The sequence below is a fragment of the Pleurodeles waltl genome, chromosome 9 (assembly GCF_031143425.1).
Source record: "Pleurodeles waltl isolate 20211129_DDA chromosome 9, aPleWal1.hap1.20221129, whole genome shotgun sequence".
In the NCBI taxonomy this organism is placed as follows: domain Eukaryota; kingdom Metazoa; phylum Chordata; class Amphibia; order Caudata; family Salamandridae; genus Pleurodeles; species Pleurodeles waltl.
In genome coordinates, this window is record NC_090448.1 from 1,145,016,678 (window position 1) to 1,145,034,429 (window position 17,752).

General features: G+C 42.4%; 1 protein-coding gene across 7 annotated transcripts in view; it reads right to left on the reverse strand.

The window, feature by feature from the left end:
* The window catches only part of SIPA1L1 (signal induced proliferation associated 1 like 1), a 701,300-nt gene that overhangs the window by 207,578 nt on the left and 475,970 nt on the right, over positions 1–17,752 (reverse strand). The window lies entirely within an intron of this gene.

A 17,752-nucleotide genomic window follows, 5' to 3' on the forward strand; every position in this document is an offset into this window, starting at 1 on the left:
TGGCACTGCATGGATACCAAACGTCCATGGGCCACTGCGTCTTTAGGCAAGGAACCACAGAATTTTACTTCATCTACTTCAGGAAATCATGGACTTCCTTATGGCCTGCTTGAGACTTAAATCCACTGTCAGAACCTGGTAGGTGTTCTGTTCAATTAACATGCATTAAGGTCCCCATACTGCATATACCAGTGGACAGAACATATGCCACATTGTCACGGTGTACCCTGTGGGGCAGAATGTTAAAAGCATGACTGAATTTTGAAGTCCTGGTTAGGTAACTTATGTATACTACAGAAGGGCCACCATGATTGCCAACGAGAACCAGAGTAAGTGTAGTAAGTCAAACAAATGTCCTGTCAGATATATTCACCAACATTTCTACTTGTCTGAAATTGTGAAAACTCAATTTGTAGCTTCACTTTCAAAGCAAAAGTAGAAGTGTTGGTGAATGAGTCTCACTGGATATTTGACTTTTTACTTTAGAGAGCTTAGGATTTCTTCACCAGCATGTGTGCCTTAGTTTCAACAGTAAATATGCTCACTGATTTTGAGGAATAGGCCTCCCAAGCCATACTTGGACACCCCCCAACTTGCATCCACAAACTAGTATAGGTTCACTTGGCAATTATACAGGATTAGTCAGGACTCCAATGAGAACAGAGACATGAATGGGTAAGGAAAGCTTATGGTAGGTGTGCCTTCACAGGGATATTGCACAGGTAGAAGGCAGATAGTAAAGGCAGTACAGATGTACATCATCTACAACTATGGATTCAAACCCATTGGTGCCATCCCAGCACTGAAGGACAATGGCATGTGTAGGTCAGTGTTTGACCAGCTTTTCATGTTCATCCTCCATCAGAACTTAGCACATGTTCAGTTTGCTGTATGATAAGTGCATTTTGGGCTGGGCTTGTGATTGGCAGTAGGGCTGGGATTCTGATTGCTTCCTGGCTTTTAGGGCTGGGCTTGTGATTGGCAGTACAGCTGAGATTCTGATTGGTTCCTGGTTTTAAGGTTGGGGTTGTGACTGGTTGTCAGGATTAGGGGTATGGTTGGTGATTAGGGCTGGGTCTCCCATTGGTTGTGAGATTTAGGGCTACAAATCTGATTGGTTAGGGTTAGGACTAGGTTTCTATTGGCCAGTAGGGCTATTTAAGCCTAGGGCTCAGGGCGTCTCAGCCCGGGCGTTGTGGTTAAGGGCAGAGAGTACAAAGGCAGTTGCCTGTTTGGGCCTATTTGGGACTGGTAGGGCCTAGGGCCAGAAATGCTGCCCTACTTACCATTTACCAAAAAGGACTTTACACCCTACACATACATCAACATGCAAACACATTATCTGCAAAGACATTCAACTTCTGCATCACAAACTGACCGCATACAAATTGTAATGTCCCATCATCTAACACAATACCCCATTTACAACACTTATGCATATAACCACTAGAGTAAAACACCTTCATTCTCACAGCAAACACTACTCTGTCCACTCTCACCAACACAAACTGCCATCACCCACACAAAACAAAACCACACTATACATTACTTTCAGCCTTCCATATACACACTCTCTGTTCATACAAACCAACAACACTATCCTCTATTTGCTCCACACAGACCACCTTTCATCATGACAATTCCTAAGCCCAGCCTTCCAACACACCATCTACAAACGCCCTTCCCACTCTCTTCACCAATTACGCTCAACCATACAATCCTCACTCCACCACACATTACCTCTTCCAGTCATCACAACTAACACAAACTCCCCTGACACACATCCATCCCCTCTTACACACCCTCACACATTCATCTCCAAAACACATCAACACCCCCGGTAATACTCTAATTCCACTCACCAGCACTAACTCACATACAAATCCCTCACTGAAAACAACATCAATATCTCCTCTCACTATTGCACTAAAACAATACAGACCACAAACATCAGCACATCAAATCGACACAAACTTTCATTATACTTATTGTCACACCCACGACTACACAAATACAAATCCCGTCCAACCTTTACCCCTACATTCTCACTCTTCACAAACATTTACCACAAGCACCCCAACCCACCAACTTTCATTCACCCGCATCTCCTCCACTGCACAATTTAGAGCCTTACATCATTATCTGCATGCTCCTCCACCACCCCAACCCATACTCCATCCACACAACACAGACGCAAACAAAATAAACATGCCACTCTTAACAACTTCGCATCCCCTTGCCTATTACATAATAAGGCTACCCTACAAAAAACAGTACACTCTTCTGGTCTCTCTCAGCCACCAAGTTCACCACACACACAGACCCAACAAAATGCCTCCTAAACCTACTGGAAGAGGAACACTATATTGAAAAGCAATACTATTGTAACCCTCACACAGTTATCACAACTAACAACACACCTGCTACAAACTTAAAATATACTGCTTACCCTTCTCCTAAGCAAAACACCGCCACTAACACTTTTTCTAAACTGCCAGTTCATAAATGCTCAGTCACTCAAAAAAAACGAGCACCAAATCTACGACCTGCTCACAGACACACAACCTGACTTACTATTCATAACAGAATCATGGTTGGGAGATGACATGGCCCCAGTGTTGCATGAAGCCCTTCCTCCGGACTATCAAACCATCACACAAAACCGTATAGGCAAGAGAGGAGGTGGACTAGCTATTATATTCAAACAGGCAATAAATCTCAGTAAAACAGACATTTCCATACAAGGTTGTGAAGCCCTCCTCAGCAGATGCCACCCTACTCCAACTTCCTCCTGTAACTTTCTCCTCCTTTACAGACCTTCACCTAATAACTCAACATTCCCAGACGCTTTTCTAGATACAGACTCAAACCTTATTATATTATACACAAACCTATGCATTCTCGGGGACCTAAACATTTGGTTTGACAAACCCAATATGCCCCATCCAAAAATCTATCACCACTGGCCTAGTCGCATTGAACAATCCCACACACATCACTGGACACATCCTAGATGTCATTTTTGCTAAGCTTGAACTAGTTACCGTTCATAGCATCACACCAATCACATGGTCAGAGCACCATTTGATAACTTTCCGATATAAAACTCCACAAATCAACACAACCAACAACTACTTACATACATGCACCTATCGACCTTGGAGCAAACTCAATTTTGATGACTTAGAAACACAACTAACAGCCAATACAGATCTAGATTCAATTAATTATGTTCCAAAACTTTATGAGTGGCTACAAGAAGCTTTTGATATCCTATTACCACTCAGAAAAACTAAACACAACAAAAGAAAACAAACACTTTGGAGAAACACAGAACTTAAAAAGATAAAGCAACAAATCAGAAAGTTGCAGCGGACCTGGATCAAAACAAAAGAGTCAAGACAAACTGCAGCTACATAAACTTAACAGAATATACAAATCAATCAAAACAGCAAAAAAGGAACTACTCAGGCAGAATTCAAAATGCTAAATCTGCAACCAAAGAATTTTATAAAATTCTCAATGAATTTTGAAAACCTACATGCATGGAAGGAAGTCATCCCACTATTCAATATTTCACAAACAAATTGGCAACTCATTACACAACCAAGGCAGACACATTGGACTCCTAACAGAAGAAAACCATCAGCAACAACTCCTTTCATAAAATACCCTTTAAAAATAAATCAACCCAGCCTCTACGGTCCTTCAAACAAATATCACAAGGTGAATTTATGGATTTGGTCAAAGCAAGCAGACCTTCTGGTTGTCCTTCTGACCCTTGCCCACCACACATCTTCAAGAACATTCTTTTATCTACTTCTGCAGCCACACCTGTAAGAAGAATCGTCAACAACTCTTTAACTACAGGAACTTTTCCTGTAGACCTGAAAAAGGCAAACATAGGATAGTTATTAAAGAAAACAAACCAAGACCCGCAAGACCCCAACAACTACAGACCAATCACAAATGGACCTTTCCCGGGCAAACTGATAGAAAGAGCAGCATTCACCCAGATGTCACAATCATTGAAGACAATTCTATATTTTCAGACTTCCAAACTGGATTCCGCCCAGGAAAAGGCACTGAATCGGCTCTCACAGCAATCTGGGATGATCTTAAAAACATAGTTGACCGCAATGGAGTTGCTGCACTACTTCTCTTGGCCCTTTCAGCTGCCTTTGATACGGTTGACCATGACACCCTAATTCAAAGACTCCACGAAGCCGGCATAAAAGGGACTGCTCTCGACTGGATTACACCCTACCTTCAAAAAAAGAACTAATATAATCTATTCTCCCCACTTCTCATCCAAACCCTACCTCACACAAGCAGGGGTCCCCCAAGGATCAATCATCTCACCTTTGCTTCTCAACGTCTACATGATATCATTACCAGAACTGATCAATTATTTTCATCTCACATGCTACAACTATGCAGATGACACACAAGTACCACTTAAATTAGAAATCCCCCCCAAAACATTGAAAACTCACTAATCTTCAGTTGCCTCAGAGCTGTACACAATGGATGACTTGGAGCCATCTCAAACTAAATGCCTCCAAAACAGAAATTCTCATATGTGGTGACTGGAAAAATTATGACTCACTGTGCACCTGGCCTGACGATCTCGGACCACCTCCTCAATTATCCAAGGAAGTTAAAAACCTTGGAATCACCATGGACTCCAAATTAACAATGAATGCTCAAGTGGACAAATTAGCACAAACAAGCTTCATCACCTTGAAGACTCTTTGACACATCTTGCCCCACCTCGGATTTCCACACAAGGTGCAAGCTACTATCTCCCTTGTACTATCAAAACTGGATTAGGCCAATGGCCTCTACCAAGGATCATCTCTATCTATTATGAAAAAACTACAACGTATTCAGAACTCCGCAGACAGGCTACTATTACATGTAAAGCCCATATCTCCCCTGCCTTGAGAGCACTACACTGTTTACCCGTTGCCAGAAGATGCACATTCAAGCTGCTTTGTATCACCCAAAAAGCTATACATGGAACAGGACCGCTTTTTATCAGAAACAAAATAACCAAATACATTCAACAAAAAAACCTCCGCTCAAGATTGGCACCCCGCCTTAGAACACCACCATACAAGAAAAAGACTACTGGTGGTACATCCTTCTCCGTTCAAGCAGCCAAAGTATGGAATTCATTACTCCCAACTATCAGAGCCACAGATAACTATCTTGTCTTCAGAAAACTACTCAAGAGTTGGCTCTTTCCTTCATAACCACCATATTGAAACAGCTCTGGACTGCATATGTCTATGTAGAAAATATTTGTATCTTATGTGTATATTCTAGTTATATATAGTTCTTTACAAAATATGTATCGCTACTATGTCCTAACAAACTACACACATACTCTTTAAACCTGTTTAACTAATGTATATTTACTCATGGTTTAAATATGTATATGTATGTACATATGTGTATATATATATATATATATGCTATTTTATGCTTAACATGTTCATAGGTCATTGCATAGCTCCTAGATAAGTTGTTATATTAGATACTTACGAATCCCTGCTCTCATTTTATATCACACTGTCTACCCATCACCATATGTCTGATTCATCCCAAATCCATTCTACTACTTTCATCTCCTAAAAAACCCTGCCTAAGCTCTTCCCTCCTCTTCCACATCTAACTCACCCAAACCTCACTTTACTACCATGATCTCCCCAACAACCCTCCTAAATTCTCCCTCATTTATCTCACTGTTAACTCATCCAGAACCCCTCCTGCTACTATGACCTCCCTAACCTTTTTCATCAGACTTTTCCCTCGATCATCCCCCCTTTACTCATCCCAAGCCTAAATTCAATTACCATAAACTCCCAATCAACACTTCTGGATTCCTCCCTCCTACACCCCTCAATTACTCCAGTCAATTCAACTAACAAATTCACGTATCCGCGGCTCAAATTAACTCATAATAATACTAAAATTGCACTCTTATTTTCCTATACTAATCCACCACTAATTCCTTTTGGGTTCCGGAGTAGCGTGCTACTCGCCGAAAAGCACTTGAACGCCTTGTCAGGGGTAGTAAGCGCTATATAAATACTATTACAATACAATTAGAGTCACAGCACTGCACATAATGTTGGCTGGGACATATGCTACATTCTCCCGGACTCCCCTATGTGCCAAACACTACCCTTTTTCATAGCCTAGGACCTTCCCTTTAGGGAACATCACGAGAATTCCCCAGCATGTCTCCCTTAGTTTCAAAGGTAGCTATGCTCACTCAGTTCGAGGAATCGCTTTGTACGGCATACTCGGACACCTCCAACTTGCGTCCACAAACTGGAAGGAGTTGGATTTAGCACAGTGAGTGTGTTAAAGGCGCATGAAAAACATGCCTTCCTGAGCCTCTGGTGGCTGTCATGGGAGTCTTTGCTAAGCATGCATTTGGTAATGTTCAGGAAGAAGGAGGCGGTTACTTGTCAGGTGGTAAAATGTAGTCAAACCTATTCTGTTCTGTGGCGTGTGAATGTGATGGGCCCTTGTCTGGCAGCAGTAAGTTAATGCGAGTGCAGTGATTGGTTGGATTGGGCCCATGGCCGGTGGTATGAAAGGGCGGTTTGTTGTGCGTTAATGGACCATAAAGAGGTTGGTGCCGTGACGTGGCTTTATGGCCAACCTTCAGAAGGCTTGGTTTCAATATTCAGATACTTTGATAAGTATTCATGCTTTGAAACCATAGTTTCTGGAGGTGCTAAAACCAACAAGTGTGCGTGGTGGGTTAACTAACATACTAGTACCAGGGGAGTCTAAGGGTGCAGGGCTTGCGCGGCTCTCACCAGTTTTCCTTCACCCAGAATCCCCTTTAAATCACAAAATTTGCTTAAAAAACACTTTTGGTTTAATTTTAGTGAGCAGATGTCCAGGGATCTGCAGGCAGCCACATATTTTCTACCACTCAGCATTCCACTAAGTCTCCAGTGAAAAACTGCCTCACTTTAGTGAGTGGGCAAGTGACTACAACAGGGAAGTACCCAAAACGGATTGTGGGGACATCGAAATTACCTACCACAAAACAGCCTTCTTTTGTAAGGCAGTCACCTGAGTATTTGGTCCTGGGCTCGGCAGCCATATAGGGAAACCTACTAAACCAAGACATTTCTGAAAACTAGACACCCAAAGCAGTCCACCGAGATGTGGCGTGTTTGGATTTCACAAGGTTTTCTTACCTAGAATACCCTGCAAAAGTGAAACGTTGATTAAAAACACTATTTTTCCTTGCTTTTTCATCACAGAAACTACAGGAATGCGCAGGGATCCTCAAAGTTCCTACCACCCAGTGTTTCTCCACTTGTCCTGATAAAAACACAACCCCACTTGTGTGCCTGCGCCTACTGCCTGTGTCAGGAATGGATCACTCCAGGGTCAACAGTAGCCCTCATGCAAGGACTACCATTAACCCTTGTGTGATCCATTCTTGTTGCGGGCACTAGCCTACCCACACAAGTGAGGAATCATTTTTATCAGGAGACCTGGGGGAACGCTGGGTAGAAGGAAGTTTGTGGCTCCCCTCAGATTCCAGAACTTTCCATCACCAAAATTTGAGGAAAATGTGGTCTTTTTGGCAAATTGAGTGTTGCAATGGATTGTGAGTAACAAAACCTGGTGAGAGCTCGCAAGTCACCTCATTCTGAATTCCCGTAAGTGTCTTGTTTTCAGAAATATATACGTTTGCTAGGTTTCCCTAGGTGCCGGCTGAGCTAGTGGCCAAAATCCACAGCTAGGCACGTTGCAGGTCAGTTTTCTTTCGGAAAATGTGATGTGTCCATGTTGGTTTTGGGGCATTTCTTGTTGCGGGCACTAGGCCTACCCACACAAGTAAGGTACTATTTTTATCGGGAGACCTGGGGGAACACTGGGTAGGAGGAAATCTGTGGCTCCTCTCAAATTTCAGAACTTTCTGTCACCGAAGTGTGAGGAAAAAGTGTTTTTTTTTTTGGGCCAAATTTTGAGGTTTGCATAGGATTCTGGGTAACAGAACCTGGTGAGAGCACCACAAGTCACCCCATCTTGGATTCTCCTAGGTGTCTAGTCCACAGGTTTCCCTATGTGCTGGCTGAGCTAGAAGCCAAAATCTACAGCTAGGCACTTTGCAAAAAAAAAACCTCAGATTTCAATGTAAAAATTTGATGTGTCCATGTTGCATTTTAGGGCGTTTCCTGTCGCGAACATTTGGCCTACCCACGCAAGTGAGGTACCATTTTATTCGGGAGAGTTGGGGGAACATACAATAGCAAAAGTAATGTTATTTCCCCTTATCTTTCTCTACATTTGTTCCTTCCACATGTAAGACAGTGTGTAAAAAACAAAAAAGATGTCTATTTGAGAAATGCCCTGTAATTCACATGCTAGTATGGGCACCCTGGATTTCAGAGATGTGCAAATAACCATTGCTTCTCAACACCTTATCTTGTGCCCATTTTGGAAATACAAAGGTTTTCTTGATGCCTATTTTTCACTCTTTATGTTTCAGCAAATAAATTGCTGTATACTCGGTATAGAATGAAAACCCATTGCAAGGTGCAGCTCCTTTACTGGCTCTAGGTAGCTAGGGTTCTTGATGAACCTACAAGCCCTACATATCCCCGCAACCAGAAGAGTCCAGCAGACGTAACGGTATATTGCTTTAAAAAATCTGACATCGCAGGAAAAAGTTAGAGTAAAATGTGGAGAAACATGGCTGTTTTCTTTCACCTCAATTTCAATATTATTTTATTTCAGCTGTTATTTTCGGAAGGAAAATCTTGTACGATCTACACAAATGACCCCTTGCTGAATTCAGATTTTTTTTATTTTTTAAAACAATTTAGCATTCTGGGATCCAGCATTGGTTTCACAACTATTTCTGTCACTAACTGGAAGGAGTCTGAAACCACAAAAAATAGTACAAATGGGGTATGTCCCAATGAAATGCCAAAATTGTGTTGAAAAATGTGGTTTTCTGATTCAAGTATGCCTGTACCTGAAAGCTGAGAAGATGGTGATTTTAGCACCGCAAACCCTTTGTTGATGCCATGTTCAGGAAAAAAAAACACAAGCCTTCTTCGGCAGCCCTTTTTTTCGCCATTTAAAAATAATATATATATATGTTCGCTGTATCTTGGCTAATTTCTTGGTCTCCTCCAGGGGAACCCACAAATTCTAGGTACCTCTAGAATCCATAGGATGTTGGGGAAAAAGGACGCAAATTTGGCGTGGATAGCTTATGTGGACATAAAGTTATGAAGGCCTAAGCGTGAACTACCCCAAATAGCCAAAAAAGGGCTCAGCACTGGGAGTGGAAAAGGCCCAGCAGCTAAGAGGTTACAACAAATCTATTTCACCAGGCCTTTCACACTTTGTGCTGATAAACTGTTTACGATTTCATGCAGACACAATTAACCCACTCTTCTATTTAGTAATCTCTTCTAGAGGTATGTGAATTCATGGCTGAAATTTCACCTATTTTCTAGTGCTTCTTACTGCTTTCTGAATCCATTACTATTAAATTTAATATTTATTTAGCCTTCCGTGTAATTTTGACGCATTTGTTTTAAAGTCTGGCTTGATGATGGTTAGGATACAATAATAAGTTTGAGGTAGAAAGGAAATTCTATATTTTAAAACTGGACAAATGAGCTGAGCTACATTTTTATGAGGGATGCTGGAGTCCATGTGCCTCTTAATTGTTCATATTTGCAAAGCTAGAAGACCTGCTACTCAGAGCCCATACTCAACCACCCAGGATAGCTGTCTCTCATGCTATTTTAAGCAGAGCATAGGGAGTAAAATGCTTTCCATAATGAGCAGAGAGAGACCCAAGAGAATAGAAAAGGAAGAATTTCATCAGAACTAGAGTCTACAACTTTATATTGATAATCTTACCTTATTTTTTCTCAGATTTGAACTGAATTTAACATTGAAGGCCACTTCAGAAAATGATTTAACATGATTTCATTGAATTGAGATACCACTTAGAAATTTTGACAACACGTTGTTTGTCTTATTCTGATCAGACCCTGTACACAGTGAGAAATTAAGATGTCTGCATGGGCAGAAAGATGGGCAAAATCTGAAATGTTAGGACCTGTGCTCTGGTTCCACATAGATTTCATGCCTTTTGTTATTAACCTGCTAAGACGACCCACATCGTCAGAGGTGGAAAAGTGGGATTTTTCTGGGAGCACTAGGCAGATGTGTCCTTCAGTGTTTGAAGGCATACAATAATGTTAAGGACACAAAGGCGCTCTCTCTTCCAACAGTCCTCCTCATGAATTGCTACACTGGTTTTGGTTATATGAAGAATCGGAGCACCTTTTACAGGTTGAAATCAAGCCCACTGGTCAGTTAAATATGATCAGGTGTTGGTATGAATGAGTGATGATACTGGGTTATCATCATACTTTAGTGAATACTTGAGAGCATGGTTAAAGAAAAGTACAAGCTTTTGTACTGGTAGTGTCAAGTCCTCACCAACATCCTGTATGACCTACGGTTTCCTACTGAAATTGAGAAGTTCAAATTTCCAGGATATTCAATGTTCATACATTTATACCCTAATGCACCACTGTTCTAGCATATGTTTGTTATGTATCTCTTCGGGGTCAGAAAGCAATTCAGACTGGAAAAAAATGCAGGACTGGACTCTGAACTCCCCTCCCCCTTTTTAAGTAAGGAAAATCAATGTAAGTAATACTCTCTAGAGTCAATCTAAAGCATAGCTATAAATGCATTTGGATTTTCCAATCTTGGTAATGATGCAGACGGAATTGGCAAAACAAAAAGTAGTAGTCACTTCTCCCTGTATTCAGAAGAGATGAGCAAGTCCCTGGCAGCAAGATTACAACAAGGAAAGAAGATGACATTGTCCAACCCACAAGGAAAGAAGGTTCTACAAACCACAAGGAAAGGAAGCTCCTCTGCCTGAATCAAGGCATAAGTGTTCTTTCCATCAATTGTTAAATCAATGCCTATGCCCTGTGCATCGTACTATATGGTTAAGAAGCAAATTTGTGACTGGTCGGATGCAGTGGCAACAGTGTGTGTGTGTGTGGCCTTTTTCCCTTTTTAAATTGAAAAAAGCAGTATAAATCAGTACAGAAAACACAGATGTCACAAATCCAAATGGCAATTCATATTAATATATCAGCTCTACAGAGACTTGTGTAATACTCCACACTCCTGTCCTAAAGCACTGAAATATGTAGGACCACCCTGCCATCCTGCTTACACCCCCTTAATCAATTCCACTTCATTACCAGTTAGTTGACTTTTGCCATTCTATGCCTTTTACCTTCTCCATTCAATACCACGAACTTGATCTCACAATCATTCATATAGGTACACCAAAAGTGCTTAAAGTAAGAGATCCATAAGGAACCGGTACTTGGCTATATACAATCCTGCTACAAATATGGCCACAAACTCCACCACCTCCTCAAATTCCTTGCAATATCTTCAATCAACCCAAAAATGAACAGTTTGCATGAAGGTGCAATTTGCTCCTTTCTCGCATCTCTCAACTCCCTGAAGATTGCCACCCAGAATTCATCTAAAACCATGAAACTGACAAACATATGTATTACCATTGTGTCTCTGTCTTCCTGGGTGTGTAATACAAATAGTAGGTAAGTTGAAAATGTTGGATTTTTGACTGCATTCACTACACTGACAGACTATAATACCGCTGCATCTTTCGAAGTGATAAAAACCTTCACAACATAGTGATTATTTTGAAACTTGCTGATATAAACTAGCTTCTAATGTACAATGTCAAAATTGAGCTCACTGAGTATAGTTAGAAAAGCAAAGAACCTTGCCCACTCTCTTTCCAAATAGGGACAACTGCCTTTCAGATCTTGAATCGATTTGGTTCCTGAGTAGCCGGGTTCAGTAGAGCTTAGCATTAATCTGAAAGTGTAAGACAAGTGGAGACGATGAAAATGGATGACCCCTCACCCCCACCCCCCATCTCCCCTCTGTCCCATGTGCGTTACAATGTCCCAAAAATGACAAATTTAAATTAGGCGTGCCTATGGTCTCTTGTCTAATGGCAATTTTAAATATCTCAGTGCCCATTTATGTTTTTTTTAACCCCTCATAAATAATTCCAACTGCAATATATAGGCACTTTGATTATGAGCACTATCACACGTCTGTCAAGTTCATAATTAACGTTATGGAGTTCAGTAGCTCAATAGTGTGCTGATCTTCTAACTTTAGTCCTTTTCAGATACCAGCATTGGCATAGCCAATAGGTTTGGCAATGGCTATGTTTTTTTTTTTGTTTTTTTTTTACATTTACCAATCCGAGTTGGATTGGTAAATAATTTTTTTTAGCCTAAAAGCATTTTTGTTTATGCAGTAGTAACACAGTCTTACTAGGTGAGAAGCAACACAAAGGGTGCAGGTGGGGAATAAAGGAAAACAGGGCAACACAAGACAACATTAGTAACACTAAAATAAAATGATTTCAACTTTGCGAGTGCTACGAAGTAAACACGCTGAGAGAGCAACGAAAGCAAAGAAAGCCCAGGTGAAAGTAGCTACTGCTGAGAAACAAACCTATACTCGGAGTGCTAAAAACAGACCAGAACCTGGAGTCCTGAGAAACAGACAAATTGTAAGCACTAAGTTTAAAATCAGGGGTGTCGAGAAGCAAGACAAACATTGGCAGAGCTGAAAAATCAGTAGTAACAGGAGCATGAAACCAGGCAGAACTGCAAGTGCAAAATTTTAGTATGTGTATTCCCGCCAAATAGTGATGAAGACAACAGCGAACACTGGATATGCAGGAAGAAGCTACCAACTTAACTCTCTCTTCTTTAACTGTCATGCAGGCTAACCTTTCGGAAATATAGTAGGTTTCTCAGGGGAAACGTCCTAAACATTAATTGGGCAAATTAACAGAAGCAATCTGCAATATTGCCATGTGAGTGAAATCACTGGAAGTGATGAGGCAGAAGTGGTGTCACAAACCCCTCACTTAATGAGAATGCACTGTTTTTACCAAGCTGAGACAAAATAAGAGGGTTTTTTGGATGTACATATATTTACAAAAAGTGCACCGAGCGCTGTGCAAGGTCTAATTCAAGAGCAAGAATTAGAAAATGAATATAGGGGTTGGGTGCTGGGTTCTGAGAGGGGAGGTGGACCATTTACTGTGCCATGATAGTGTTTTTTTTTTTTTTTAAAGAAGTGAATCTTTACCTCTTTCCTAAATGCACCTCTCTTTCCTCTCAACTGTGTGCAAGCTTTCTCCTCCAGTACCAGACATTCTTAGCTCGACTTTGTGAATCCCACCTTCCGACTCTTAGTTGTCTCCTCACCTCTCTCCTTTGGAGCAACATTCCGTTTAAAGCCTCAGAGCCACTATATTCCGGCAACGACCGCTGTGCATGCCGCCCTACTGGAAAAGGAAGGGAAGCAGAGAATACTACTTTCACCATGCAAAAGGACTACTATCTTGGAGCATGCCGAGAGTAGTAGTTCCACTGTACAATGTCACCAAGACAAAAATAGTACTACACATGACTGAAACATGGCGTCATCTTGCAAAATATTGGAACTGAAACCGAAATAATGAGGTAAAAGCTGGCGACTATTTGTGAAGGGGTTGAAAAAGAAAGAATTAAATCCCCTAGTGAGTCATACAGCCATAAACTTTGTGCAACTTCAAAATGACTATGGTAGAAAACGTGGCTCTGCCTATATGTGCACTCTATTCAATGAGTGCGGGACTACAATTCACAAAACCAGTGCAATTTGTTTTCGTGCCAAAACATCTCAGCTGGAAAGTGGGAGTAGTAGGGGTCAAAAAGAAGTGGCACGACTAGGAGGGTGAAACATGGGAATGTATTTATTTTTTAAACAGCAAGCGCTAAACAGTGAGCCTCAAAGGTACTAGCGTGGTGCGCTTTTTTTTTTTCTCTTTTTTTCACCAAGCAGCGGGGGCAACTGCTGGCCCCAAAGGTACTATCGAGAAGGTGCTCAAGCATGCAACAGTGGTGGCTGTTGGCAAGACCCTCGACCTCTCCCTGCCCTTCACCCGTTCAAGACCACTATCATGAAGGACTTGAGGAAACCACTGAAGAGCGTGTGGGCCAAAGCAGCCAGGAAGGTAAATCTGCAGTCGGGGGGATGATGATGATGGTGGGGGCGGTTTTTTGGGTTAACTAATAATGGTGGGGAGCAATGACTGAATCGGTCTGCAAAAAATAAAGAAGCCTGAAAAGTCTACAAACACACAAGCTGATTGAGCGGGAGGAGGAAACACAAGCCGAGGCAAAAGATAACAAGGTTAATGAGGAAGAGCCAGCCGGAGACCTGCAGAGCAGCGCTGAGTAAGGCCGCGGACAGAGGTGCTTGATGGGGGTGGCAGCAGTTCAACGTTGACTAGTCCAGGACACAACTGAAGAGGATGAGCCGGCTTAAATAAATGTAAAAAAAAAAAAGTGCCAATAACGACATAAGTTAAGAGTAGGGGCATGTGTAACAGGGGCAGTGTCCATGGGAGGGAACAGCACACCAAAAGCTAGGACGAATAGCAACAGTTCACCAAGGAAAAGCAAGGAGTTTAGAAGGCCACATTAAGGAACGAATTAAAATAGGTGGGTGTGATAAAAGCCCACAGAGGAGATACCGCATGTCGAGGGACAGCACATGTGCTGCCTAGGCTCGACCTAATAAAGGATGCCACTCTGCAGAATGGAGGAGGTGGGAAGGCAGTGAGGAATCTGTGGCGAGAGTAGGGACTAAAAAGGGCATTATTGGAGGTAGATCGGTCTCTTCTGAAGGGATACTTCTAACTGCAGATTGCTCAACTTATGAGCAGATCCCATAGCATTATTCCCCCCATCCCCTCCACCCATCATCATGTCAGGCCAAAATGTCTGGCTGAACCAGGTGGGAGAAGCAACCTTCCCACCAGACATTTCTGTGAACATATGCACAGATTCCCATGTTTCAGCCTGGCAGATGCGTGTAACAGGAAACCCTCTTATCAATGCTGTTGTAGCATCCTTGGTCCTAGTGGAGTGAGTCTGCCGGACTTGGCCAGGGCACAGCAGATTTTGATGCTGAGAACTAAGCACCTTTTAAATGGTCCACTCTTGCAACAGAGCTCCACAAAGCAGGGTCATCCACATGATGCTTCTTTTTGCTGTTGGTCTAGACACTCTCTTAAGGCCAAGGCAATGGAGTCTCATTTTCTTTGTCAAGGAGTGGGGCAAAGCCTGCTAGCAGAGTGATTAACTAGCCAAAGTAGGAGGAGTCACAACCTTTGTTAGGAAGGCTGTCCAGGTCCTCAGTACCAATTAGTCCAGAAAGAAAATAATTTAGGGCAGTTGCACCAATAGCACCAGAAGTTCACTCATGCAGCGCGCTGACATAACTACAATAAGGAAAACAGTATAAAATACCAAAAGCCTTATGGAACAGCTGTGCATACCACTGAAGTGTGGCCACAACAGAAGTGTCAAGATCAAGTCCAAATCCCACTGGGGCATAACAAACAACTCTTGGAGAAACATGCAAGTCTAATTTTTTTTATCAAACACATCAAAACTAGTGGTTTAAGATTCTTGGTCAGGTAAACACAGAAAGGCTTAAATGGCTGATAAATTTGATCACCTTCCTGCATCAGAATTGTGGAGTTCTCCACCGAAAGTCGCTCTAGTATTGGAGGAAGATGGAGTGGGAGGAAACGAAGGGCATAGTCATAGCCTCTTTGGAAAATTTGTATATCCGCTAATGCTCTCCAGGAGGAGAAAACAGCACCCTCTGTCTCCTACTGGCCAGAAATGAGCCTGAGAGGGCAAACAATCTCCTCTGCTAGCTGCTATAGAAGGGGTGGAAGGACTGGTGGACCGTTGTCTCTGCTAGTTTGCCACGTCAGAGGCCTCGAAAAGACTGGTTTGTTTGCTGCCATAAATGTAAGCTGGACACCGGGTAGAGCCTCTGAATTTCCTGTATTGTAGGGAAAATTGCTCAGCCAGTGTCAATAGCCCCAAGGACCCTGCTGCTGACTATCCTTTCACTGTTCCAGCACTGAACCAGACTTTTCTCCAAGTAGGTTGGAGACATCAAAGGGCATGTCTATTTAGCACACGTGCACACCCCCAAAAAACTGGATGATTGCATTCAGACAGGTCTCCTGAGCATGACACTGCTGCCAATAGCTCAGCTGATGCAGTCTGTAGTGCCTAAGCCACAAACAAGAATGTGCTCTGAGCTGGCTTGCCCACCCTACAAATTCTGGGTTATTAAGGCCCTGAGGTCCTCTGGGGCAGCCAGACAATGTTACTGGCCAGGTCCCACAATGCATGAGTGTTTCTTTCCAAACGCATCAAACTAATTCCCCATCAGGAGGGTTGATCAGAAAGGAATTCGTATTAATCTTAATTGAACAATCAGGCCCATTGGTGTCAGGTGCTTAGTAAGAAAGTATGGGTCCAAGGGAGGGTTGCGGAGATTGTAAGTCTGTCACCTTACCAAAGGTTAACTGGCTTACAGGCAGGGGTATGGCTTATACTATGTAGCAAGAAGGGTATCAGTAAGGGCATCACTGAGTGGTAAGAACGGCCTAGATGAAGCTGCCAACTGCTGAAGAATCTCATTCAATAAATTTGGTTTTGTCTTGATAGTAAGCAACTGCAATTCTAGTGCTACAGCTGCCCACTGAACTACCAATGCAAATGAAGTGCTTTCTTCCATTGGAAGCAGGTCTAGCTCGCTTTCATTCTTTATCAGCATACTGAAGGACATTGGAAGCTTCTCGTACTGGGTCCAACTGACCAACTACAGCATGAACCATCTGCTGATACAGATATCAGCGCAAAGGCATTGGTTTGGAATGTGGCTGCTTGACTACCGGCTGTGCTTTTGGAGTCTCATAGCACAGGATCAAATCAACAGATTGGTATCAGTGAAGTTGATGCCGGTATCAAAGGAACTGGCATGGACATTGGTGCCAAAGCAGAAGGCAGAGTTAGTAAGGGCCTGATAACAGTTTCCATGAGGGTAAACTTACTGGCATAAATCGGACTGGTGACCCATGTGCCTCCATAGCGCAAAAGGAAGCAGGAATTGCACCCTGATCTGCAGCATGACCTCAGTTAGATGCCACTTTTGCTACCCTGTTAACAGCATCGCAGGAAACTTGTGCATGGCAGAGCAACTGTGGGATCGGTGTGGGTTTATGAGACCTGAAGAGTGTGATCTGCTTTTTCATGCCTATGAGCCTTCCCTCTATACTTTGAGTGGTGGTGATGTCGACAGGTCCTACTTGGATTTCTTGTGATTGTGTCAAGACTTTGATTTACCGGTAGATTGAGATTAAGATAAAGACTTCTCACCTGGGCGGCCTTTAAACCAGGTGCACAAAGTGGTGTGGGACCTGTGCTTAGACCACAATCTCTTGTATTCATCAGCAGTTTGTCTCCTGGTCCTGAATCAAATTGAGATGCATGAGAGCACACTTTTCCCAGGAAAGAGTCGTGCTCGAAGACCAAGCACAACAAACATACCTTGTATGGATACCTGACAGACTCCCACTTCTTGCATTATCAGCACAGCTTAAACCCGGTTGTTTACATTATCAACAGTGTTCCCTAGAACAACATGAAAAGTTTTAGGAGTCATTGTAAGACCAACAAAAGAGGGAGCAGAGATCCAGATCCGTGTCGAAGGGCACAAAAAATAAATAAAACTCACA